The 25522-nt window shown below is 41.8% G+C and overlaps 1 long non-coding RNA gene across 1 annotated transcript in view; it reads left to right on the top strand.

Annotated features, from left to right (window-relative positions):
• Window positions 1–6230: 6230 nt before the first annotated feature.
• Window positions 6231–25522, top strand: part of LOC126356499 (uncharacterized) — a 69151-nt gene continuing 49859 nt past the window's right edge. Inside the window, exons 1-2 of the long non-coding RNA XR_007565765.1 lie at window positions 6231–6816; window positions 11165–11203. This is a non-coding gene — a long non-coding RNA (uncharacterized LOC126356499). The remainder of the gene's footprint in view (window positions 6817–11164; window positions 11204–25522) is intronic.

Below are 25522 nucleotides of genomic sequence, written 5' to 3'. Positions count from 1 at the left end.
GTGTTTGTCTCAAGGAACATGATCACAGAGGGTTAGCATGTCATGCTGAACAAGCTGTCATGAACCAAAAGGTAGGTTTTAATACCGATCTACTGGACATAGTCCCGTTGAAAGCGACATGCCGCTGCTTTCCGCCGACATTTGAGCTCACTTGCCCAGACAGTTACTTTTGTTTACTTTAGGTGAATTCAACATGTATTAATTGCCACCGCTTGAAAAGTAAGTTTTATGAGAATGTAACTATAGTCTTAAATCTTTTTTAACGATCTGTCTACGAAATTTAGTAACTGAAATACTATCTGTCTTTTTCCTCCGCCATTTCTTTCCTACAGCTTTTCTCATTATTTTCTTCTTTCTTTTCTTTATGGAATTATGGACCTATTCATGCCCTTATTGATGCTTCATGGTAAGCGATCTACCCTCTTGCATCTTAAATCAACAGTCTCAATTACAGAAAACAAGTAAGTGAATAAACGATTTTTATTTTTCCTAGGTAGCAGAAGCCCTTCTTTTTCTTAATGTATGTATACTTTTCAAATGAAATTAAGCTTAATCCTTCCTATTGAAACGTTATATTCGAATCAACTAATTTGATCTATTATCGGAACTACAACTTTATGGTTCAAGGTGCGTTTTCCTTGAGAGGCTAGTTTATTCAGTGTTTAGTGTCTTTAATCAACAATCTAAAAAAATTAAAATTTCTCACAAAATTGATTTTTGCCATTATAGTAAGCAACGAATACAAGAACAAATTGGCAAAAAGTAAACAATCAATAATTGTTAAGGATGTGGTTCAACTTTGGAATATAATGTTTAAATTTTTCACAAAATTAATATTTATTACCACAGCAAGCAACGAATACAAGAAGAAATCGGCAAAACGTAAACAACCAATTGTTTTAAAGTTTTCGTTTCACTTTGGAACCTCTGTGCCGTCTGTTGCTTTGCACATGATGACTGCTACAATGCGCTCCATTTGTAGAAGTACTTCAGTGTTCCACTAGATGTCTATCTTGCAATATCACTGCTGGTTTAATGCAAACGACACTGGCACTTCAAAAATAAAAATTAATAAATTAGTGGTTTCAGGCAGAAACCTCTGGTACTACAAGAGTTAGTTGAGGCTCCTTTATCTCATCTTAGTCCCAACTCTCAACCCCTGTTCTTGAGCATACTATATGTAATGCGAATCCGTACATTTCTTTGTGGTTAGCGTATCTTGCACTTTCTTGTGCTGGGTAACATAACAAAATCGTTTCGGTCATTAGCATCTTGTTTATTGGTGACAAAGGACCACTGAGCCACCGGATCACATTTCGATATTGACTGTATGACTATTCCTTAAGTAACCTCTTTCGTTGATGAAAGCCAGCTTCCAATTATACTTACAGTGAGGAAGCCTCTCAGTTGCATTACTAATGTGATACTTGTTTCATATTGCCTTTTGAAGCACGAAACGAAAACTAGCAGATTATACCTGTCAACAATAAAGTCATTAGAAACAGTAAAAGCTTATGCCAGGAAAAAAATGGGGAAAGGAATTCGACCGTTTTAATTTTTTTTCTTTCACCTGAACGAACCCGACATTTTCCTTAAGTGTTTTAGGGAAACAGCGTAGAACCCAAATCTAGACGCCAGATTACGATTTGAAATCTGGTCCTGCCGACTGCGAGTGCAGTATTTTACCACTATGGCTTGTTTCATATCTACCCGGCAGCCGACACCGGCTACCCGTTTGTGGGGGTGAAGAGCTTACGGGACGTTTCTCGCCTACCCGACAGACGACGTGGCCGGCTGGTCGACAGCCGACAGCCGGGCCGATGCCGTGGGATGCCGGAGGCCCCCACTGTGTCGGCCCCGGTGCCGGCTGTCGTGGGGAACACCCGGCGCGTGTAGTGGGGCAGGCAGCAGAGGGCTTCACATCTACTGTCGTCTGCCGATCAGTTGCGTTTTGCTTTGTTCTGGTGGTTCAGCCTGCTCTGAAGATTTCTAGTGTGCCATGGAGAAATCGATGTCGAAATTCTGATAATATTAGTGCAGGATCGACCAGTTGTATGGGACAAGAGTTTAAGTAGTTATATAGACAGAATACAAACCAAGAATGCATGGATCAAAGTCTGCAAAGAATTGAACGAAGGTTTTGAACGGATTTGTGACAAGGATAGAGACAACTATGGTAAGACATATCTTTATTTTGTATGTTAAATCCACAACATTTTTTATAATCAGTGGTACATTAAATTTTAGATAGTCGCCATTTCACAGATCCTTCATCCACAACATCTTTTATAATCAGTGGCACATAAAATTTTAGATAATTGCCATGTCACAGATCCTTCAGGTGTCATAAAATAGTCTGTCATGATTTTTCGTACATTGTTGGCAGAAATTCCCCCACGTTTCACTTCTTGTTATACTTTCAAGTCCTGTTATGAACAGAGTACCCTCGGAGTTGTAGCCTTCCTTTTTAAGAACAAAATTGTGCAAAACAACACATGCCTTAACAATGTTAAGAGCAAAGTCGGGTTTTAAATTTGTAGCCTTGTGGAAAATCCTCCTTTATTAGTCAATATCCCAAATGAACACTCTACATACCTCCGGGCTCTTGACAGGCGATAATTGAAGATTCTTTTAGCAACTGCTAATTGGTGTCCAGAGAACGGTCGTAGAAGATGTTGATGGAGTCCAAACACTTCACCACCAACAAAAAAAGGTACCTTTGGAGATACTGTACCAGGAAGGCATCTGTCTTCATGAATTACCAGCTTCTTTTCCATCAGTGCTTTCCACAAAGAACATTCTTTATATATAGTATATAGTATCTTTGCCATAACTGCCAATATGTGCGTAGATAATGCCTGGTGATGATTGGGTGTTGTGTGATGTCCTTAGGTTAGTTAGGTTTAAGTAGTTCTAAGTTCTAGGGGACTGATGACCATGCATGTTAAGTCCCATAGTGCTCAGAGCCATTTGAACCATTTTTGCGTAGATAAAATTATAATCTGAGTCTGCCACAGCCATCAGCACTATTGATGAATATCATTTGTAATTGTAATACATTGAGTTGGATGGATGGACGATACGAACATGCTTTCCATCTACAGCCCGCATGCAGTGAGGAAATTTGTTCTTTGCTCAAATTTGGCAGCAATGTTTTCGAAGTCTTCTTTGGTGGGTAGAGGCATATATTCACAACGTAGAAACCAAATACCTTGACACACACATCTGACTATTTTACTGATAGTGGAAATGCCAACTTTGTAACTATAACGAAGATCTGTGAAACAACCACTGGCCAGATATGTGAAAAGAAAGTTTCAGTATTGTAGAATGTCTGTGTAGCTTTCTGGAAAAGTAAACTGAATATAGCATGTGCTGTAACGTAAGCAATAAAATGAACTATCCTACATTAGGGCCAATCCATGCACAGTGATCTAAAATCGGAAAGTATTCCTGCATGAACATCACGGAGTTTGATTAAATTTTGTATGAACATTGACACATATCCTCAATGATCAATGGCAATGTTTAACGTTAACCAATTAAATACTTCTGGAAATATTTGGCCCTATCGTGCACCTTTCAACGGTCCGCCCCTAACTTTCGACAACGTTGAGATATATCTCTGGCAATATATTTGTGAAAGAAACAAATCTACGACGTAGTGTACAATGTTTTGGCCTTCTTACGTGAAATAACAAAAAAACTGCATGATAATTTTCATAAAGGCGATTTGAAAAGAAGGCTGACGAATAAATAGTCGCTTGAAAGAAGTGTGAAGTCAGGATTTTCATATGTCGAGAGATTACACGATAAACATTAAACTTCGTGTGTAATAACTTATCAACATACGCTTTTACAATGCAAAATTTCATTCTCCCGCAGCTTTCCAATACTTTTTATATTGTGGGCAACACTGGTTTTCTAAAAACGTTAATTTCTAGACCACTAGACACTTTAATTTTTCCGGCTTTCATGACGCTTTTATATCAGACAGGTTGAAAACCATTAAACTTATTTTTGGAAGGACAGTAGTGTGATGTACCTCTTGAGCTAGCATTTTTGTTTCAGGCTAATTGGTTATGAAGAAGTGGGCGAATATTCGCGATTCTTTCCAAAGAAGCGAGAGAATGTATAAGTCATCTCTAAAATCTGGGAGTGAGAGGCAACTACCCAGAACGTACATACACAGCCAACAGCTTCAATTTTTGAAGAAAACAACGGAAGCACGTCCGACTGCCGACAGTTTCTCGCTGACTGAAAATGCGACCACGGAAAGACCAGTTCCTGGTGACACTTTTTGCTTCACTGACGACACTCAGGATCCAGAAACTGATTGTAATTAGACATTCACAGAGGAAGTACGTAATTCGGACATACCGAAATCACACTGTAACAAGAAGAGGAAGCTTGACCCTGTAGAGGTAGAGCTGATCAATGCACTGCACAGAAAATCCAATCGCCATATGTCTTTTTTCATCGGGATAGTTCCAACGCTGGAAACATTTGACGACGATGAGGCAGTAGAGTTTCAGTTAAGAGCTATGCAATTAGTTTCTGAAATTAAACAGCGTAAAAAGTCGTGGGATAAAAATAATACTGCCGCTCATCCTAATACATCACGTGAATATACCTGTTTACGCCTTTAGGAGGTACAACTAATTACAAATGCAGAAGTCAATAGGCAACGACCCACAACCGACACACAGTGTTACCAACAAGAAGTGGAGCAATTGTCAAGGACATGTTCAAGATCCTCTACGCCATATGCCATCACAAACCTCTGAAAATTCATGTGCTGGGTCTTTCAATTTTTAAGTTATGATTACAAAAATGTAGATCCTTCAGAATAATAAACTTTTTAAAAATTTAACTATTGTTTATCCCACTAACCTGATTGCAATTGCCAACATTTATTTAGGCTGGATACATTCTCGGAAGGACGTGTTGCGGCGGTGAATGGAACTCTTCATTCGATCTTGTAGATCGTCAAAAGTTCGTAAACTCATCCGAAAATAAAACTTGTCTTCATTTCCCCTTAATTCCTCAAAAAGAACAAAGAATGCACCCACTTCGTCTCTTCTCACATTGAGTGGATGAAGCCAATGAAACCTTCTTCTTCTTCTTCTCTTCAAACGTCTGTACAAGAAAGCCACGCTAATAACTGGGCTCCATTTATCGCCTGAAAGCAATTGCTGGCGGAATGCCAGCTTGTCGGCTGCCGGGTAGATGTGAAGTAAGCCTGTGGCGTCTCGCTCAGTTTGAAGCACGAGAGGTCCTATTTATTATGCTTGTCATCATGATGTACAATGTGGTATCTCGGCACATTAGTTATTTGATTGTAAGTAAGGAACCAATTTTTATGTTTCAGTATCTGTGCCACTGTTCTCGAGTTTTCCGTTACTAAACTTCCATTTTGCGTTTTGAAAGCGACATAGAGCAGTGTTTTGCTGTGAAAGCACGTATTGCGAAGTCTGCCAGTGACGAAAGATTATTATTTTCTCCACTGCGATGTTTAAACTTCATTTTCTCCTCACAAAGCTACATGAGAATGAGTGGCTCGAAGCCACAAACGTGTAGCATAAAAGTTCAGGGCTACAACGTCATCCGGAAGCATCATGGTACACATTTGTTGATGCAATGGAAAATTATCATTTGCTGCCGACTTCTTGCTTCGTGTACACACTATCGAACCTATGTATAGGTTGCTATAATAAGTTACAAAAATTGCATCGTTGTTTTGAGAACAATGACGATGAATTCTATGGCGGGGTATTTGTGTGCTATATCCTGCTATACGTACACTGGACGTGGCACACACAGAATAAACTGCAGTACTTTGGGCAGTAAATTTTCACCACGCATCTTTCGTACAACCTTTATTGTTTTCACAAATAAAGATAAATCTGTTTTGACTTCCGAAGATTACTATTAAGTTAAATAGATGTTGATAAAGTAGTTGAAAGAGCAGCCGGAACAACTCTAAATTTTGATCTGCCCACTCCCTTTCTTCTACTGTGATGCAATAAAAATCTCATTCGACGCCCAGCTTTTTAAAAACGTACGATAGTTGACAATGATGATAAGGAAAAGTACATCAAGGGACGTTTATATGGATATATACAGTTTCAGAATTATGTTATAAGCTTCGTTTCTTTCATTTGCTGATAAACATCGTAAAACAATTTTAATGTTTAATATTTATGTAAACACAAATCTTAAGTCTGCTATTATTGGGCTGATTTTGTGCAACTGGAAAGAAGCTGATCTGCTGTTTGGCATTAATGCTGCTTGTAGCATAACAGCGCGACATCGGAGGTTATCAGGCGTGGTCACATTAATCAGCTGACCGTCAGACGTTGTGTTGGAACCGGGGATGGCGGCCTTTCTGTCCGCTGCAGCTTCCGCGAGTTTCTCAGTACTGATAAACTTCTTTTCCATTTCTGTGTGACCTTATCTCAGCTGTGGCTGTCACCAGTCTTATATGGCTCGTTGGATTTTTACGATATTTACACTTTTGTCGTACCAATTATAGTCAGTTTTCCTGACAATCCTGGTACATTTCATAACGTCACTTCCATTGTCTCCTGCGTGACGTTTGTTGTCTCCAGCGTTTTCTCGCCGTGTTGTCTGAAGTGCCTGTATCTTCGAAGCATTTGTACTTCTGTGTGAGCTGGCTCCTGTCGGCGTTTCATACGTTACAGCTTAGTTTCAAACGTCCACTTTTCGCAACACGCTGCTTCCCCTTCTGTATTCAACCACATTTTTTAGATTACGGCCATTTGCGTTAATAATCTGTTTTACGAAGGGCGTTCGGTAAGTAATAAAACACGTTTTTTTCTAAAAGCAGATTGGTTTCATCCAGGATTTCAGTACGCTATATTATTCCTGACTCTCTTGACTACAAAGCCCTATTTTTCAACATAATTTTCGTTCAATGCGACGGCCTAGTGCCAGCTTACTTGGGGGGGGGGGGGGGGGGGAGGGCTATATGCCGGCATGGCACCACTGTGCTGATCGACGTGGGAACCGTCTTCCTGCATCAATAACAACCTCCCCACATTGTATGCACTGCATCCTTCACTGTGCCAAACAGATGGAAGTCGGTAGGTACGAGATCCAGGCTGAAGGACGGATGAGGAAGAAAAGTCCAGTGTAGTTTTGAGAGCCTCTCTTAGGTGCCCAGACTTGTTGCGAGGCCTTGCGTTGTTAAAGACAAGGAGAAGTGAGTTTGGATATTTGTGGCGATGAACACGCTGATGGTGTTACTTCAATTTCGTGAGAGTAGCACAATACACTTCAGCGCTGATCATTGCTCCTTGCGGGAGAACAGAATAGCCCCAGTCAGATTCCCAGAAGACCACGGCCGCAGTTTCATCGGATGCGGTGCGGCTTTGAACTTTTTCTTTGGAGGAGAGAGGTGGTCTGGCGCCATTTCGATTGCCATTTAGTTTCTGGTTCAAAGTGATATATGTATATATACAGGGTGGTCCATTGATAGTGACCGTGCCAAATATCTCGCGAAATAAGCATCAAAGAAAGAAACTACAAAGAACGAAACTCGTCTAGCTTGAAAGGGGAAACCAGATGGCGATATGATTGACCTGCTAGATGGCGCTGCCATTGGTCAAACGGATATCAACAACTTTTTTTTAAAAATAGGAACCCCCATTTTTTCTTACATATTCGTGAAGTACGTAAAGAAATATGAATGTTTTAGTTGGACCACTTTTTTCGCTTTGTGATAGATGGCGCTTAATAGTCACAAACGTGTAAGTACGTGATCACGTAACATTCCGCCAGTGCAGACGGTATTTGCTTCGTGATACATTACCCGTGTTAAAAATGGACCGATTACCAATTGCGGAAACGATCGACATCGTGTTGATGGATGGCTGTTATGATCAAAATGCCCAGCGGGCGTGTGCTATGTATGCTGCTCGGTATTCTGGACGACATCATCCAAGTGTCCGGACCGTTCGCCGCATAGTTACGTTATTGAAGGAAACAGGAAGTGTTCAGCCACATGTGAAACGTTAACCACAACCTGCAACAAATGATGATGCCCAAGTAGGTGTTTCAGCTGCTGTCGCGGCTAATCCGCACATCAGTAGCAGACAAATTCCGCGAGAATCGGGAATCTCAAAAACGTAGGTGTTGAGAATGCTACATCAACATCGATTGCACCCGTACCATATTTCTATGCACCAGGAATTGCATGGCGACGACTCTGAAGGCCGTTTACAGTTCTGCCACTGGGCACAAAAGAAATTACGGGACGACGACAGATTTTTGGCACGCGTTCTATTTAGCGACGAAGCGTCATTCACCCACAGCGGTAACGTAAAGCGACATATATGCACTATTGGGCAACGGAAAATCCACGATGGCTGCGACAATTGGAACATGAGGGCCCTTGGCGGGTTAATGTATGGTGCGGCATTATGGGAGGAAGGATAATTGGCCCCCATTTTATCGGTGACAGTCTAAATGGTGCAGTGTATGCTGATTTCCTATGTAATGTTACTACAAGATGTTTCATTGCATGACAGAATGGCTATGTACTTCCAACATGATGGATGTCCGGCACATACCTCGCGTGCGGTTGAAGCGGTATTGAATAGCATATTTCATCACAGATGGATTGGTCGTCGAAGAACCATACCATAGCCAGTACGTTCACCGGATCTGACGTCCCCGGATTTCTTTCTGTGAGGAAAGTTGAAGGATATTTGCTATTCTGACACACCGACAATGCCTGACAACATGCGTCAGCGTATTGTCAATGTATGTGTAAACATTGCGGAAGACGAACAACTCCCTGTTGAGAGGAATGTCGTTACACGTATTGTCAAATGCATTGAGGTTGACGGACATTATTTTGAGCATTTATTGCATTAATGTGGTATTTACAGGTAATCACCCTGTAACAGCATGCGTTCTCAGAAATGATAAGTTCACAAAGGTACATGTATCACATTGGAACAACCGGAATAAAATGTTCAAACGTACCTACGTTCTGTATTTTAATTTAAAAAACCTACCTGCTACCAACTATTCGACTAAAATTGTAAGCCGTATGTTTGTGACAATTACAGCGCCAACTATCACAAAGTGAAAAAAGTGGTTCAACTAAAACATTCTCATTTCTTTGCGTACTACACGAATATGTAATAAAAATGGGGATTCCTATTTTTTTAAAAAACGCAGTTGATATCCATTTGACCTATAGCAGTGCCATCTAGCGGGCCAACCATAACGCCATTTGGTTCACCTCTTCAAGCTAGACAAGTTTCGTTCTTTGTAGTTTTTTCTTTTGACTCTTATTTCGTGAGATATTTGGCCCGATCACGATCAATGGACTGCCCTGTGTATATATATACTCACGATCAGCCTCGGACCGCACAAGCAATTTCGCATTGGTGGTCCTCGTTGCTCTTTATGGACTTACGTTAGGTGGTAAGGAACCCAGTGGGCACACATTTGAGTACCACGGCTGGTGGACGAGTTTGTCTGCAATGTCACAGCGACATACAGTTGAGCAGACAGGTGTTTGATTGTGATCCGCCAGTCACCTAGAATGAAAATTTCTGTACGTTCCAAAATTCGAGGAGTCACAACTGAGTGCGGCCGGCCGGCAGGCGGGGATCGGACGGATCTACGCGTCCTCGTTGGGGTGATGACACACACCTCGCCCATCGACTTTGTTTACTGTCAGATCTCCGTAGACACTTCACAAGATACTCTGGTTTTCTTCAAAAGAAACACAATGACAACTTTCTGCTACACCACCACCATCGTTACAGACGTCATTTTGAAGACAAGACATAGCGCCGCCACCTATCGGAACCTCGAGAACTTTTTTCAATCGAATCTGGCAGACAAAAAAAAAGGAAGAAAGAAAGATGTGTTGTGTTGTTTACTGAACACTCCTCGTACTAAGCGATTACCCAGGAACCCGGAACCCGTTATCAATTGCAAGTCGCCCGTCTACTGGCTTCCAAGAGCAACAAAATTTTGATTTGTAACATTTTCCGTGATTATTGAGGGAATTTAAAAATTTAAAATGTTATCATAATCTAGTCATTAAGAGGTGTACTCATGTTAAAAATTTACACAACAAGACAAGTATTACAGTTAGAAACTGTGTGTTTGTCTTCAGGCAGGATAACTGACGACGCGCAAATACTGGTCTTCGATTTGTCCAGTATTTGAAAATGAAAGCACTTAGTGAACTGCAGCAAACTTTAAATTTAATTTCAAATCTGTACAAAAGTTCTTCTTGCTGATACCTCCTTCAAAATGATGAAAGGAAAAAAAAAAATCACTTACTACATATTCGCTGTTCATGCAGTCAAACTTCAGCATCATACACAACATTTTAATTTATTGCATCTTAAATACCCACTCTATTCGCAACATAGTTTGCAGGCTGTAAGTACATATATCACTTAATGAGCCTGCAGAAATATATCGTTTTAAAACAAGTAGTTCAGGAGAACGTGTAGGTACATAATGAAAGACACCCAGGATATCGTATAGTTAAAATTGATTAAAAGAAAAAAGATTCATCATCAACCATAAGCGTTCGCAAAGACGTTAATTATTATGAATGCGCGGTAAGGCACAGACAAATAGAAAAAATCACTTAGTTTTTGTACATGATTTTGTTTCTGATACTCTCTTTTACGTAGAAGTTCTGTTAAGAAGTGCCGTTCAGAGGATAACGGGCTACGAGTGCTTTCTATCATACATGTTTCGACATAAGGAAAAAAAGTGATACCAGTATTAAGTACTTTTCATTCAAGTGAAATGAAAAACAAGTATGGAGGATTTTCTTATTTATGACACGCACTGGTGTACTTGAAGTCCGCTGCCTGTATCTACAACTGAAATGTAAGAGAAGTCTGATAGCCTAAAATTCGTACAACAGGGAACATCTCTAATAACGCAGTTGTATCTCCCTTTAAATGTTTTTCATATGCATATGTATTTAATTTTTTTTATTATAACATTACTGTCGACCCGTGTGCCAAGAATTCAGGGCACCGGTTGTGAGTAGGGTTTGTTAACTATTGTTAGAGCAAGAAATTTCTACGACATTATTAGGCATCATAAAAACTAATTGTGTGTATTTTCTGTTTGCATGAATCATGACGGGAAGCAAGTAAAGCAAAAAGGCAAAAACTGAGGAGAAATTTTGGTAAGTAATAAGAATTGGACGCATGCTCTCCTAAAATTTTCCACAGTAAGCTGTTTTGTTCGGCGGGGCAAAGGTAGGAAGCCTATGGAAGTTGCTTGCATGGTAGCGCCTCTTTTGATGTAGATAGAAATCTTTTCTTCATTATTCCTTTCCTTTAATTTTATTGTGAAAAGCTTACAGGAATTATTCATTGTGATACACATTGTCAGTAAAACATGAAGAATTGTGACACAATAGCTTGCACATCATAATAGACGTAAAACAGGCTTGGACATCGCTTAATTTTCAATTGTCAAGTGTAATAATTAGCGTATTTAAGTTATTTTTTTTGAGTATTCATATAATATGGCCGAAAAATATTAGCCCTTTATTGACAGCGATAGCGAAAACGCAATCAGCCAAGATGGCGTAGAACTGCAAGATCGAACAATTGAAGCTCAGACGCCATGCATGCCTGCAGAAAGTTTAAGTAGATCAGAGATGAGTGTCGCACCTCAGACGAATGATAGCGACGCTCCACAGCAAAATAGCCTTGACGACACAATGTTTACAATTGACGAGAGAATGAAGCATTGGAGAGCGATTCCAATATGTGTTGACAACACATTACAAACACCACTTGGTCACAACACAAGTATTAACTTGAAAGCAACAGCTCACAGTTGTTGTTGTTGATGTGGTGGTCTTCAGTCCTGAGACTGGTTTTATGCAGCTCTCCATGCTAATCTATCCTGCGCAAGCTTCTTCATCTCCCAGTACCTACTGCAACGTACATCCTTCTGAATAAATTTTCTAACCTACCTGCCCGATTAAAGGATCCGACATTCCACGCTCCGATCCGAAGAATGCCAGTTTTCTTTCTCCTGATAACGACGTCCTCCTGAGTAGTCCCCGCCCGGAGATCCGAATGGGGGACTATTTTACCTCCGGAATATTTTACCCAAGAGGACGCCATCATCATTTAATCATACAGTAAAGCTGCATGCCCTCGGGAAAAATTACGGCTGTAGTTTCCCCTTGCTTTCAGCCGTTCACAGTACCAAAACAGCAAGGCCGTTTTAGTTAGTGTTACAGGGCCAGATCAGTCAATCATCCAGACTGTTGCCCCTGCAACTACTGAAAAGGCTGCTGCCCCTCTTCAAGAACCTCACATTTGTCTGGCCTCTCAACAGATACCCCTCCGTTGTGGTTGCACCTACGGTACGGCTATCTGTGTCGTTGAGGCACGCAAGCCTCCCCACCAACGGCAAGGTCCATGGTTCATGGGGAGGGGGAGGGGGCAGCTGACAGCAACCACAGTAATCCAACTGACGCACTGCTATGGCAGTTATTATCTCACATAAACACGAAATTAGGTAGCATCAACACCAATTTCAGTGATATGAAGCAAGATATGAATATAAAAATTGATACACAAACTGAACACCGCCACGCAAGACCTAAATAAAATGTAACAAGAACAAAAACAATATTCAAGGAATTTCACAGAAATTCAATGACTAAGCCCAAAATTTTCGCACTGAAATCGACGATAAATTGCATGATATGAAAAAACAAGTAAAGCCTGAAGTACTTTCTGAAGTTAACGGTAATACTACGGAGTTAAGACAGAAGGTAAATTCTTTTAACGACCATCATTATCTAGTAGAGCAACAGATAAAGAAAATCACAGACGCGATCACAAACATTGAAGAGACACAAAACCAGTTGTGTTCGACAGTAAAAAAAGATAACCACTGTAGTTAACAAACTAAATAAAGGCTATGAAGGTGTACCTCTAGCTGTAGAAGAGCTTACTTTAAGGATAATAACATTATAAGTTGACTCGCATGTGCTAAGAAGGTGAGAGAGAAGATAAATGAAAATCTGAGTGATATCATTAGTCAAGCTGAAACAGGTACGTTAGATACGGGTAATACCACTGCAGAGAAGTTAGTAACAGATTGTAAGTTACACACAGATGTAGTAGAAATGGCTATTCAGAAAAAAGAAAATGAAGTCTTGAGCAAGGAAACATTAACCTACAAGCCGCGGAAGATAGGATCTCGAAATATGCATGTAAATAATACATAGGCCACAGTGAACAAACAACAACCTGTCGATGTTTATCCACTAATTGTCACGAGTCCCACAGCAGGTAGCAGTGACAGTTGTGGAATTCAAATGGCTCTGAGCACTATGGGACTTAACTTCTGAGGTCATCAGTCGCCTAGAACTACTTAAACCTAACTAACCTAAGGACATCACACACATCCATGCCCCAGGCACGATTCGAACCTGCGATCGTAGCGGTCGCGCGGTTCCAGACTCTAGCGCCTAGAACCGCTCGGCCACCACGGCCGGCACAGTTGTAGAGTCGAAAATGTAAACATACCCAAAACTCCAATACCTAACAATTACCAACTCGAATTACAGGTAACTACAATAACATCATAAATACGACCGAAAACGCCACGTCTCTATCAACTATTTTTGCTGAAGCATCGACAGTTTTCTTCATTCACTAGCGAAAGTAAAAGAATGAATCCAGTAGTATTTATCAGTGCTTTTCGTCACGTATCTCCACGCAAACGGACGGAAGTACAGAAATTCAAATTTGTCGTGGGATATACGCAAGGTGGCCTTCTTTTATGGTTAACTGAAGTGGCCGAACGTTGCAGCACTTATATCGAATTTGGACGAGCTTTCCTGGACAAATACTGGTTTGAGGCAGTGCAAGAAAGACGCGAGGTTTCCAAACCCGCTCCATTCAACGGTAAATACGATAGCCTAAGTGGATACTTTGAAAAATACCTGAACAAGAACGCTACTGGAAGAACTCAATATCACAAGTAGAGATGTTAAAAATTTCAAAGTCGATTACCATCTCACATTAGAGAAAAATTATTCGCAACGCCACAGTACGACACTGAATATTTTCTGTCAGTGCTTGACTCTATCGACTTAATCTATGAGGAAAGACCTGTAGCCAATAGAGCAACAGAAAATTACGCATAACATCAACATAGTTATGTAAATCAGACAGTAAAACGTGATCTAAACACATAGCAAGGATGCTACATACAACAAAATTACATACCCAGAGGAAACGAGTACGGTAACGGGAACGGAAAAAACAAACGATTTAAAAGAAATTTTGAAAACAACAGGAATAATTTCAGTGCACGAGCTAATTACAATCCACCAACACGATGCCCTATTCCGAACTTGAACAGAAACAATCAGCCGTAGCAGTGGCCGACGCGCGGCAACAATGCCCTGATTTAGGCTGTACTGTAACCGACTTTTGGGCAGCAAAACAACGGCACAGCAGCCAACGACACTGATTGTCAAAGTACCGCACAGTGCAACTAATTGAAATTACTCCAGGTAATGAATTAAGTGACACTACGCCGTCGGAAAACACCAACCAGGCTATTGAGCTCTCTGGGAGTGGAGTGCAAAGCATAGCTACAAACATGTTTTATAACATTTGACAAACAAAGTGACAGAAGGATGATTACTATCAGCATGAGGTAGATATAATAGACAAAATCCGGGAAGAACAAATACAAGCAATCATTCAGGTGAAAATATTTAATATTGACACAGTTAATTTTAGATTCAGGTTCAGCTACCAACCTAATGTCAAAAGCATTTTTCTTCTAATTGAAGAAGAGTGTAGAACATGTTGTACTAACGTCAGAAGTTTGGACTGCATGGGAGAGTTGGAGTCCTCAACGAATTGCACTGGAAGGGCGAGAGGTTCCCCATATAATAAGCCAGCTAGTAAGTCCTCTTTACAGGCTGTACGGATGCCAAGCAGGATCCAGGGGAGAGCCTCTGACCAAGAATTGTGGGACATCACAACGGCCTTTAGAGCGCAGTACCAGTGCTCGACCAACCCGTTGCTCTGTGAGTGGTAGGTTGTTGTATCTATACTAGATAAAAGAACAGTCTCAAATTGTAGTCCCTGTTCCATCATGACTGAAGACAAGCAGCTGACCACATGATCAGGAGACAATAAAGGCCTGTGAGACCGAGTTGGCCATTATATCAGCGAGGGGAATGGCCTCGATCCACTTACTAACATAGCTGATGATAGATGGGATGTATCAAGAACCCTCTGAAGGAGGTACTGTGCAGATGAGGTCGAGATGTTCATGATGGAACCTGCCTTTAGGTGTGTCAAATGAGCCCAATGGTTGGTATGCATGGCGACCCACCTTGGAGCGATGGTAGGACATGCACACAAAGGTTCAGTTTTTGCAGTTTGCCCTAGCCCCTGTCCATACGGAATGTGGCATTATTCAGCTCTTGGTCGCCTCACTACTAGGATTAGCGAGGTCATGGATAGCGGCAAATATGTTACGGTGCAAGATAGCTGGAATTCGGGACTCACCTTGCCTGTGGACACGTCCCAAAGGACCGATAGGGAAGAACCTAGAATTTGGTGAGACTCAATTGAGAGTGAGGTAGACTCACTGTGTGGCAACTGCAGTGCGTCATCATCTTTTGTTGCTGAGCCGCTAGTTCGTTGAAGTCTCAAGAGAACAAGATTGTACCAACTTGTGACTTGTAGTCGGCGACGAAATTATCTGTGTCCTTGATGTAATGGACATCGGTGGCGAATTGATATATTAATTCCATATGTCGGAAGTGTCGAGGAGGGAGGTTGGCTGTGGGGTTATGCACTGCTTCAGCCAATGGCTTGTGGTCCACATATATAGTCACTGACCTATCCTCTATGTCATTGTGGAAATGCCAGACTGCTTCATAAATAGCAAAAAGTTCTTGGTCGAAAGTGGACTATTTACGTTGGGAGGCGGACGACTTTCGCGACAAGAACCAAAGTGGTTGCTTAGAACCCTCGACATGCTGAAGAAACACAATACTGATGGCTGTGTCACTCACATAAGTCTCAGGAAGAGGAAGGTCACGGATAAATTTAACCCAATCTGATGTGGGGCTGATCCCTTCCTCGGACACAGTATAACCCAGGGATGTCACACCAACAGCTGGCAACTGCGATTTAATGTTGTTGGTTGCGATCCATTCTCATCAAGTACATTAAGAATTCTTGATAGATGATGTTCGTGTTCCTTGGAGGTGGTTGACGAAATAAGAATATCATCTAGACATGCATAACAGTATGGGAGTGCTGCCAACTCTGTGCAGCATTTTTTAGGACATATGGTATGTATCAGTACTCATAGAGTCCGAAAGGGATGATTATCCGGTCTTAGGGATGTTGTCGTTATGCATTGGTATCTGGTGCTACACTTTCTGGCAATCTATCACACTGAAAATCCGCTCACCAGAGAGTTGTTGAGCGAAATCCTGTATGTGTAGTACAGGATAATTATCTAAGATTGTCTGGGCATTCAGTTGTCAGTAGTCGCCACACAAACAGAAATAATCATCCTCCTTAGGAACTAAGTGGACTGGTGAAGACCAATTGCCGTTGGACAGGTGGACAATACTCGAGTCTAGTTGTTCCTGTACTGTGGTTTTTGTGTGCTGCAATTTCGTGGGCTAAGGCGTTGAGCCTCGTAGCGTACTGGAGGGCCTCCCGTGGTGTTCAATTAGTGCCAAGTTCCCATTAATAATCACGCGTACGGCAAACGGTGTTCCCCAAACAACAACAGTGGGGGTAGAGGGGGAACACTGGTGATACTTGAAGCAAGAACATCACTGAGTTGTGGGAACAGGCGTCACTGAGAGGGAGTCTGTAACGTCTGCACCATAGAGGTATTGGTGTGATGATGCCCCCACGGCGTGACTGGGTCTTCTGCTGCCTCGAATGCATGTGTCAGGTCAGCTGACATGGCGGGGATCAGCTATTGTAGGCGAGTGTTCTCAGTGCGAAGGTGGGTAATCGTGTGGCGCTGAGTTGTTAGGCAAGACTCTGGTGGTGAGCTCTGCAATGAGATGGATTCGTTCGGTTGTGGCATCAGACAGGGCATCATAGTGTGTGGTGGAAGGCAGTGGGGTGGTAGCAAATGCCCCTTTTATCCAGATGCCAGTAGCATGGTGCAGGATGGCTGCTGCTTCCCCAACTAGTGAGAATCCGAAATTGCCTAAGAAATTCATGCCAATAATGGGGCAGTTGAGATCCATGACGCAAAATGCCCAGGTGAGCGTAAGATGCATGAGAGATGCAGCTAAGTTCGACTGAGCCTTGGATATGAATTGTGGTGTTGCTGGCTGTCTGGAGTCATATAGAAGATGGCAAGACTGCAGGCAGAGAACTCGACTTGAGATTGACACTAGTGTCGACGCATGTGTCTATGAGGAAATAGAGTTTGCTGATCATAACTGATCTGGCCTTGTAACACTAACCAAAACAGCCTTGCTGTGCTGGTGCTGCGACGGCTGAAAGCAAGGGGAAACTACGGCCGTAATTTTTCCCGAGGGCATGCAGCTTTACTGTATGGATAAATGATGATGGCGTCCTCTTGGGTAAAATATTACGCAGGTAAAATAGTCCCCCATTCGGATCTCCGGGCGGGGACTACTCAGGAGAACGTTGTTATCAGGAGAAAGAAAACTGGCGTTCTACGGATCGGAGCGTGGAATGTCAGATCCCTTAATCGGGCAGGTAGGTTAGAAAATTTAAAAAGGGAAATGGATAGCTTAAAGTTAGATATAGTGGGAATTAGTGAAGTTCGGTGGCAGGTGGAACAAGAGTTTTGATCAGGTGAATACAGGGTTATAAATACAAAATCATATAGGAGTAATGCAGGAGTAGGTTTAATAATGGATAAAAAATAATAGGAATGCGGGTAAGCTACTACAAACAGCATGGTGAACGCATTATTGTGGCCAAGATAGTTACGAAGCCCACGCCTACCACAATAGTACAAGTTTATATGCCAACTAGCTCTGCAAATGATAGAGAAATTGATGAAATTTATGATGAGATAAAAGAAATTATTCAGATAGTGAAGGGACACGAAAATTTAATAGTCGTGGGTGACTGGAACTCGACAGTAGGAAAAGGAAGAGAAGGAAACGTAGTAAGTGAATATGGAATGGGAGTAAGGAATGAAAGAGGAAGCCGCCTGGTAGAATTTTGCACAGAGCATAACTTAATCGTAGCTAACACTTGGTTCAAGAGTCATGGAAGAAGGTTGTATACATGGAAGAAGCCTGTAGATACTGGAAGGTGTCAGATTAATTATATAGTGGTAAGACAAAGATTCGGGAACCAGGTTTTAAATTGTAAGACATTTCCAGGGGCAGATGTGGAATTTGACCACAATCAATTGGTTATGAACTGTAGATTAAAACTGAAGAACCTGCAAAAAAAGACGGTAAATTGAGGAGATGGGACCTGGATAAACTGAAAGAACCAGAGGTTGTAGAGAGCTTTAGGGAGAGCATTAGGGAACGACTGACAAGAAGGGGGGAAAGAATTACGGTAGAAGAAGAATGATTAGATTTGAGAGACGAAATAGTGAAGGTAGCAGAGGACCAAGTAGGTAAAAAGACGAGGGCTAATAGAAATCCTTGGGTAACAGAAGAGATATCGAATTTAATTGATGAAAGGAGAAAATACAAAAATGCAGTAAATGAAGCAGGCAATAAAGAATAAAGACGTCTCAAAAATGAGATTGACAGGAAGTACAAAATGGCTAAGCAGGGATGGCTAGAGGACAAATGTAAGGATGTAGAGGCGCATATCACTGGGGGTAAGATAGATACTGCCTACAGGAAAATTTAAGAGATCTTTGGAGAAAAGAGAACGACTTGATAAATATCAAGAGCTCAGATGGAAATCCAGTAATAAGAAAAGAAGGTAAAGCAGAAAGGTGAAAGGAGTATATAGGAGGTCTATGCAAGGGGGATGTTCTTGAGAACAATATTATAGAAATGGAAGAGAATGTAGATGAAGATGAAATGGGAGATATGATACTGCGTGAAGAGTTTGACAGAGCACTGAAAGACCTAAGTCGAAACAAGACCCTGGGAGTAGACAACATTCCATTAGAACTAATGACAGTCTTGGGAGAGCCAGGCCTAACATAACTCTACCATCTAGTGAGCAAGATGTATGAGACAGGCGAAATACCCTCAGACTTCAAGAAGAATATAATAATTCCAATCACAAAGAAAGTAGGTGTTGACAGATGTGAAAATTATCGAACTATCAGTTTAATAAGTCATGGACAAAAATACTAACATGAATTCTTTACAGACGAATGGAAAAACTAGTAGAAGTCAACCTTGGGGAAGATCAGTTTGGATTCCGTAGAAATACTGGAACACGTGATGCAATACTGACCCTACGACTTATCTTAGAAGAAAGATTAAGGAAAGGCAAACCTATGTTTCTAGTATTTGTAGACTTACATAAAGCTTTGGCAATGTTGATTGGAATCTCTCTTTCAAATTCTGAAGGTGGCAGGGGTAAAATACAGGGAGCGAAAGGCTATTTACAATTTGTACAGAAACCAGATGGCATGAAAGGGAAGCAGTGGTTGAGAAGGGAGTGTGACAGGTTTGTAGCCTAACCCTGATGTTATTCAATCTGTACATTGAGCAAGCAGTAAAGGAAACAAAAGAAAAATTCGAAGTAGGTATCAAAACCCATGGAGATGAAACAAAAACTTTGAGGCTCGGCGATGACATTGTAATTCTGTCAGAGACAGCATAGGACCTGGAAGAGCAGCTGAACGCGTAGGACAGTGTCTTGAAAGGAGGATATAAGATGAACATTAACAGAATCAAAACGAGGATAATGGAATGTAGTCGAATTAAATAGGGTGATACTGAAGGACTTAGATTAGGTAATGAGAGGTTTAAAGTAGTAAATGAGTTTTGCTATTTAGGGAGCAAAATAACTGATGATGGTCGAAGTAGAGAGGATATAAAATGTAGACTGGAAATGGCAAGGAAAGCGTTTCTGAAGAAGAGAAATTTGTTAACATCGAGTATAGATTTAAGTGTCAGGAAGTCATTTCTGAAAGTATCTGTATGGAGTGTAGCCATGTATGGAAGTGAATCATGGACGATAAATAGTTTGGACAACAAGAGAATAGAAGCTTTCGAAATGTGGTGCTACAGAAGAATGCTGAAGATTAGATGGGTAGATCACATAACTAATGAGGAGGTATTGAATAGCATTGGAGAGAAGAGAAATTTGTGGCACAACTTGACTAGAAGAAGGGATCAGTTGGTAGGGCATATTCTGAGGCTTCAAGGGATCACCAATTTAGTATTGGAGGGCAGCGTGGAGGGTAAACATCGTAGAGGGAGACCAAGAGATGAATACAGCAGATTCAGATGGATGTAGGTTGCAGTAGGTATTGGGAGATGAAGAAGCTTGCACAGGATAGAGTAGCATGGAGAGCTGCATCAAACCAGTCTCAGGACTGAAGACCACAACAACAACAACGATCCTATTATAGATGTACAGTCTGCCAGCATGATGGGCAATGAGTGTGCTTGGCCAATGACGTGATCGGCGCTCTGAAGTGTCGGTGTGAACTTTTGGGCCTATCAAGATCATGCTTCGTGTTTGGGTAGTTGTATGGAGCGCGACAAGTATGTGTGGCATCCCCAAACGTAACGTGGTACCATCATAATGGGTATGCTGTGTGTGGCGCCTGAGCCAAAGAGCTGGCGGCGTGGGGTGGGGCGTTCTGCTGTTGTGTAGAGGTGGGTTGGATAGCTGGACGGGGAATGGCATTAGGAATGGTGGTCTGGCTGCCAGATGGCATCTTTGGCTAGTGCTGCTTGCTGCCCACCCGACCTCTGCTGGCTGGCTGATGGTGCTCAGGAATCAGGCATGGCACACTGCTACCAGCTTTAGGCGTACCAGAAAGACAGGAGGATTTTAGCTGGCAGTGCTTGATGACGTTGTATGCCTGGTTGCCAGATGCAACTTTTATTCCAGTGTGGCGTTTTTGTTAACCAAAAGATGTAGCTGAAGATCTGACGGTAATTTCACGAGCCACAACGGCCACAGTACGAGGTAGGGGAGTTTGTGTATGCTGACCTGAGCTCATAAGTGGCGCCAAAGTTAAGAATGTGTGTACAGTCCCCTAAAGACACTTCATGAATAATAGAGTGGATGGCTTCTGCAGGAGGACGCGTTAAGCGCTTGATGATGTGGGTTCTTGCAGTTGCGTATTTGTGCCGGCTCTGTGAGCAATAGATGGCTGACCAGGTCTGGCTTATCGTGTAGATGGCTCACCAAGCAGATGAAGCATGTGTCATATCCCAAAAGCCATGGATGTCCAGGATATTATCAACCAGCAGAAACGATGTTGTGGGGTTTTCGTTTCGCAGTTGTGGATGTTTCAGAAACTGCCCGACAGATGACTTCTGTGGTATCTTTGGAAGATGGCAGTGAGGGGATTGTGGGTATCCAGAAACCTGTATATGATTGGATGTCTATGATGCAGCACAAGTAAGCACCTGTCCACATGACACACAAGGCGTGGGAGGCACGAGCATCGCAGTGGCTGCGAATGCGGTCACAGGTTCTTGATGCGAGAACATAATGACATGCAAGTCAGGTGGAAGTACAAGCTTGTGTATCAGTCTGACAGGAAATGTATTCTCTTCTAATGTTGCGGGGTACTGCGGCTAAGGTAGTTCTTGTTTCAGCTGTGATACAAAATCCTCCAGGAACTGCCACACTTGTAGACATGGTGCAATCTGTGTGCACCACCGCTCATGGACAATCCTGGTTAGGTTAGGTTGTGCTTTAATTGGAACACGTGGGAGTGAAAATGCAGTCAGAAACATCAAAGCTTGAACTGCGGGCCGTTCGTCAGTGAAAGAGACTGTAGGCAAACTCACGGCCACTTTCCAATCACAAATGTGGCAGTTCATTAGTATTTTGTGGCACATGAGTAATGCGAAACGAGTGTAGCAAAACCAGGTGTGCAATCGTATCGATGAATTCTGCAGTCACCACTACAGGGAAAAGGTCTTATAGTCATCGTATTAATAACCTGATCACCACTTTATATGAAACTCGCTATTTACGAGTATTATGGACAGAGTATACAGTACACCATCACATGGCAAATGCAAGAATAAGACTGGAGGATAAAACCATGTTGGCAGTAGAAATTTGAAAAGTCAAAGATTTTGATGGTTCAAAGATACCATGTTACGTCGACACCCGATTTTGGTGATCAATAAGTGCCACCCCCCCCCCCCCCCCCATGAACCATGGACCTTGCCGTTGGTGGGGAGGCTTGCGTGCCTCAGCGATACAGATGGCCGTACCGTAGGTGCAACCACAACGGAGGGGTATCTGTTGAGAGGCCAGACAAACGTGTGGTTCCTGAAGAGGGGCAGCAGCCTTTTCAGTAGTTGCAGGGGCAACAGTCTGGATGATTGACTGATCTGGCCTTGCAACATTAACCAAAACGGCGTTGCTGTGCTGGTACTGCGAACGGCTGAAAGCAAGGGGAAACTACAGCCGTAATTTTTCCCGAGGACATGCAGCTTTACTGTATGATTAAATGATGATGGCATCCTCTTGGGTAAAATATTCCGGAGGTAAAATAGTCCCCCATTCGGATCTCCGGGCGGGGACTACTCAGGAGGATGTCGTTATCAGGAGAAAGAAAACTGGCGTTCTACGGATCGGAGCGTGGAATGTCAGATCCCTTAATCGGGCAGGTAGGTTAGAAAATTTAAAAAGGGAAATGGATAGGTTAAAGTTAGATATAGTGGGAATTAGTGAAGTTCGGTGGCAGGAGGAACAAGACATCTGGTCAGGTGATTACAGGGTTATAAACACAAAATCAAATAGGGGTAATGCAGGAGTAGGTTTAATAATGAATAGGAAAATAGGAATGCGGGTAAGCTACTACAAACAGCATAGTGAACGCATTATTGTGGCCAAGATAGATACGAAGCCCACACCTACTACAGTAGTACAAGTTTATATGCCAACTAGCTCTGCAGATGACGAAGAAATTGAAGAAATGTACGATGAAATAAAAGAAATTATTCAGATAGTGAAGGGAGACGAAAATTTAATAGTAATGGGTGACTGGAATTCGAGTGTAGGAAAAGGGAGAGAAGGAAACATAGTAGGTGGATATGGATTGGGGCTAAGAAATGAAAGAGGAAGCCGCCTAGTAGAATTTTGTACAGAGCACAACTTAGTCATAGGTAACACTTGGTTTAAGAATCATGAAAGAAGGTTGTATACGTGGAAGAACCCTGGAGATACTAAAAGGTATCAGATAGATTATATAATCGTAAGACAGAGATTTAGGAACCAGGTTTTAAGTTGTAAGACATTTCCAGGGGCAGATGTGGACTCTGACCACAATCTATTGGTTATGACCTGTAGATTAAAACTGAAGAAACTGCAAAAATGTGGGAAATTAAGGAGATGGGACCTGGATAAACTGAAAGAACCAGAGGTTGTACAGAGTTTCAGGGAGAGCATAAGGGAACAATTGACAGGAATAGGGGAAAGAAATACAGTAGAAGAAGAATGGGTAGCTCTGAGGGATGAAGTAGTGAAGGCAGCAGAGGATAAAGTAGGTAAAAAGACGAGGGCTGCTAGAAATCCTTGGGTAACAGAAGAAATATTGAATTTAATTGATGAAAGGAGAAAATATAAAAATGCAGTAAATGAAGCAGGCAAAAAGGAATACAAACGTCTCAAAAATGAGATCGACAGGAAGTGCAAAATGGCTAAACAGGGATGGCTAGAGGACAAATGTAAGGATGTAGAGGCTTATCTCACTAGGGGTAAGATAGATACTGCCTACAGGAAAATTAAAGAGACCTTTGGAGAGAAGAGAACCACGTGTATGAATATCAAGAGCTCAGATGGCAACCCAGTTCTAAGCAAAGAAGGGAAGGCAGAAAGGTGGAAGGAGTATATAGAAGGTTTATACAAGGGTGATGTACTTGAGGACAATATTATGGAAATGGAAGAGGATGTAGATGAAGACGAAATGGGAGATACGATACTGCGTGAAGAGTTTGACAGAGCACTGAAAGACCTGAGTCGAAACAAGGCCCCCGGAGTAGACAACATTCCATTAGAACTACTGACGGCCTTGGGAGAGCCAGTCATGACAAAACTCTACCAGCTGGTGAGCAAGATGTATGAGACAGGCGAAATACCCTCAGACTTCAAGAAGAATATAATAATTCCAATCCCAAAGAAAGCAGGTGCTGACAGATGTGAAAATTACCGAACAATAAGTTTAATAAGTCACAGCTGCAAAATACTAACGCGAATTCTTTACAGACGAATGGAAAAACTGGTAGATGCGGACCTCGGGGAGGATCAGTTTGGATTCCGTCGAAATGTTGGAACACGTGAGGCAATACTGACCTTACGACTTATCTTAGAAGAAAGATTAAGAAAAGGGAAACCTACGTTTCTAGCATTTGTAGACTTAGAGAAAGCTTTTGACAATGTTGACTGGAATACTCTTTTTCAAATTCTAAAGGTGGCAGGGGTAAAATACAGGGAGCGAAAGGCTATTTACAATTTGTACAGAAACCAGATGGCAGTCATAAGAGTCGAGGGGCATGAAAGGGAAGCAGTGGTTGGGAAAGGAGTGAGACAGGGTTGTAGCCTCTCCCCGATGTTATTCAATCTGTATATTGAGCAAGCAGTAAAGGAAACAAAAGAAAAATTTGGAGTAGGTATTAAAATTCATGGAGACGAAGTAAAAACTTTGAGGTTCGCCGATGACATTGTAATTCTGTCAGAGACGGCAAAGGACTTGGAAGAGCAGTTGAACGGAATGGACAGTGTCTTGAAAGGAGGATATAAGATGAACATCAACAAAAGCAAAACGAGGATAATGGAATGTAGTCCAATTAAATCGGGTGATGCTGAGGGAATTAGATTAGGAAATGAGACACTTAAAGTAGTAAAGGAGTTTTGCTATTTAGGAAGTAAAATAACTGATGATGGTCGAAGTAGAGAGGATATAAAATGTAGACTGGCAATGGCAAGGAAAACGTTTCTGAAGAAGAGAAATTTGTTAACATCGAATATAGATTTAAGTGTCAGGAAGTCATTTCTGAAAATATTTGTTTGGAGTGTAGCCATGTATGGAAGTGAAACATGGACGATAACTAGTTTGGACAAGAAGAGAATAGAAGCTTTCGAAATGTGGTGCTACAGAAGAATACTGAAGATAAGGTGGATAGATCACGTAACTAATGAGGAGGTATTGAATAGGATTGGGGAGAAGAGAAGTTTGTGGCACAACTTGACTAGAAGAAGGGATCGGTTGGTAGGACATGTTTTGAGGCATCAAGGGATCACAAATTTAGCATTGGAGGGCAGTGTGGAGGGTAAAAATCGTAGAGGGAGACCGAGAGATGAGT

This window comes from Schistocerca gregaria, chromosome 1 (assembly GCF_023897955.1).
Source record: "Schistocerca gregaria isolate iqSchGreg1 chromosome 1, iqSchGreg1.2, whole genome shotgun sequence".
NCBI lineage: Eukaryota > Metazoa > Arthropoda > Insecta > Orthoptera > Acrididae > Schistocerca > Schistocerca gregaria.
Note: the sequence above shows the minus strand (reverse complement) of the source record. Positions and strands in the feature narration are given on the sequence as shown.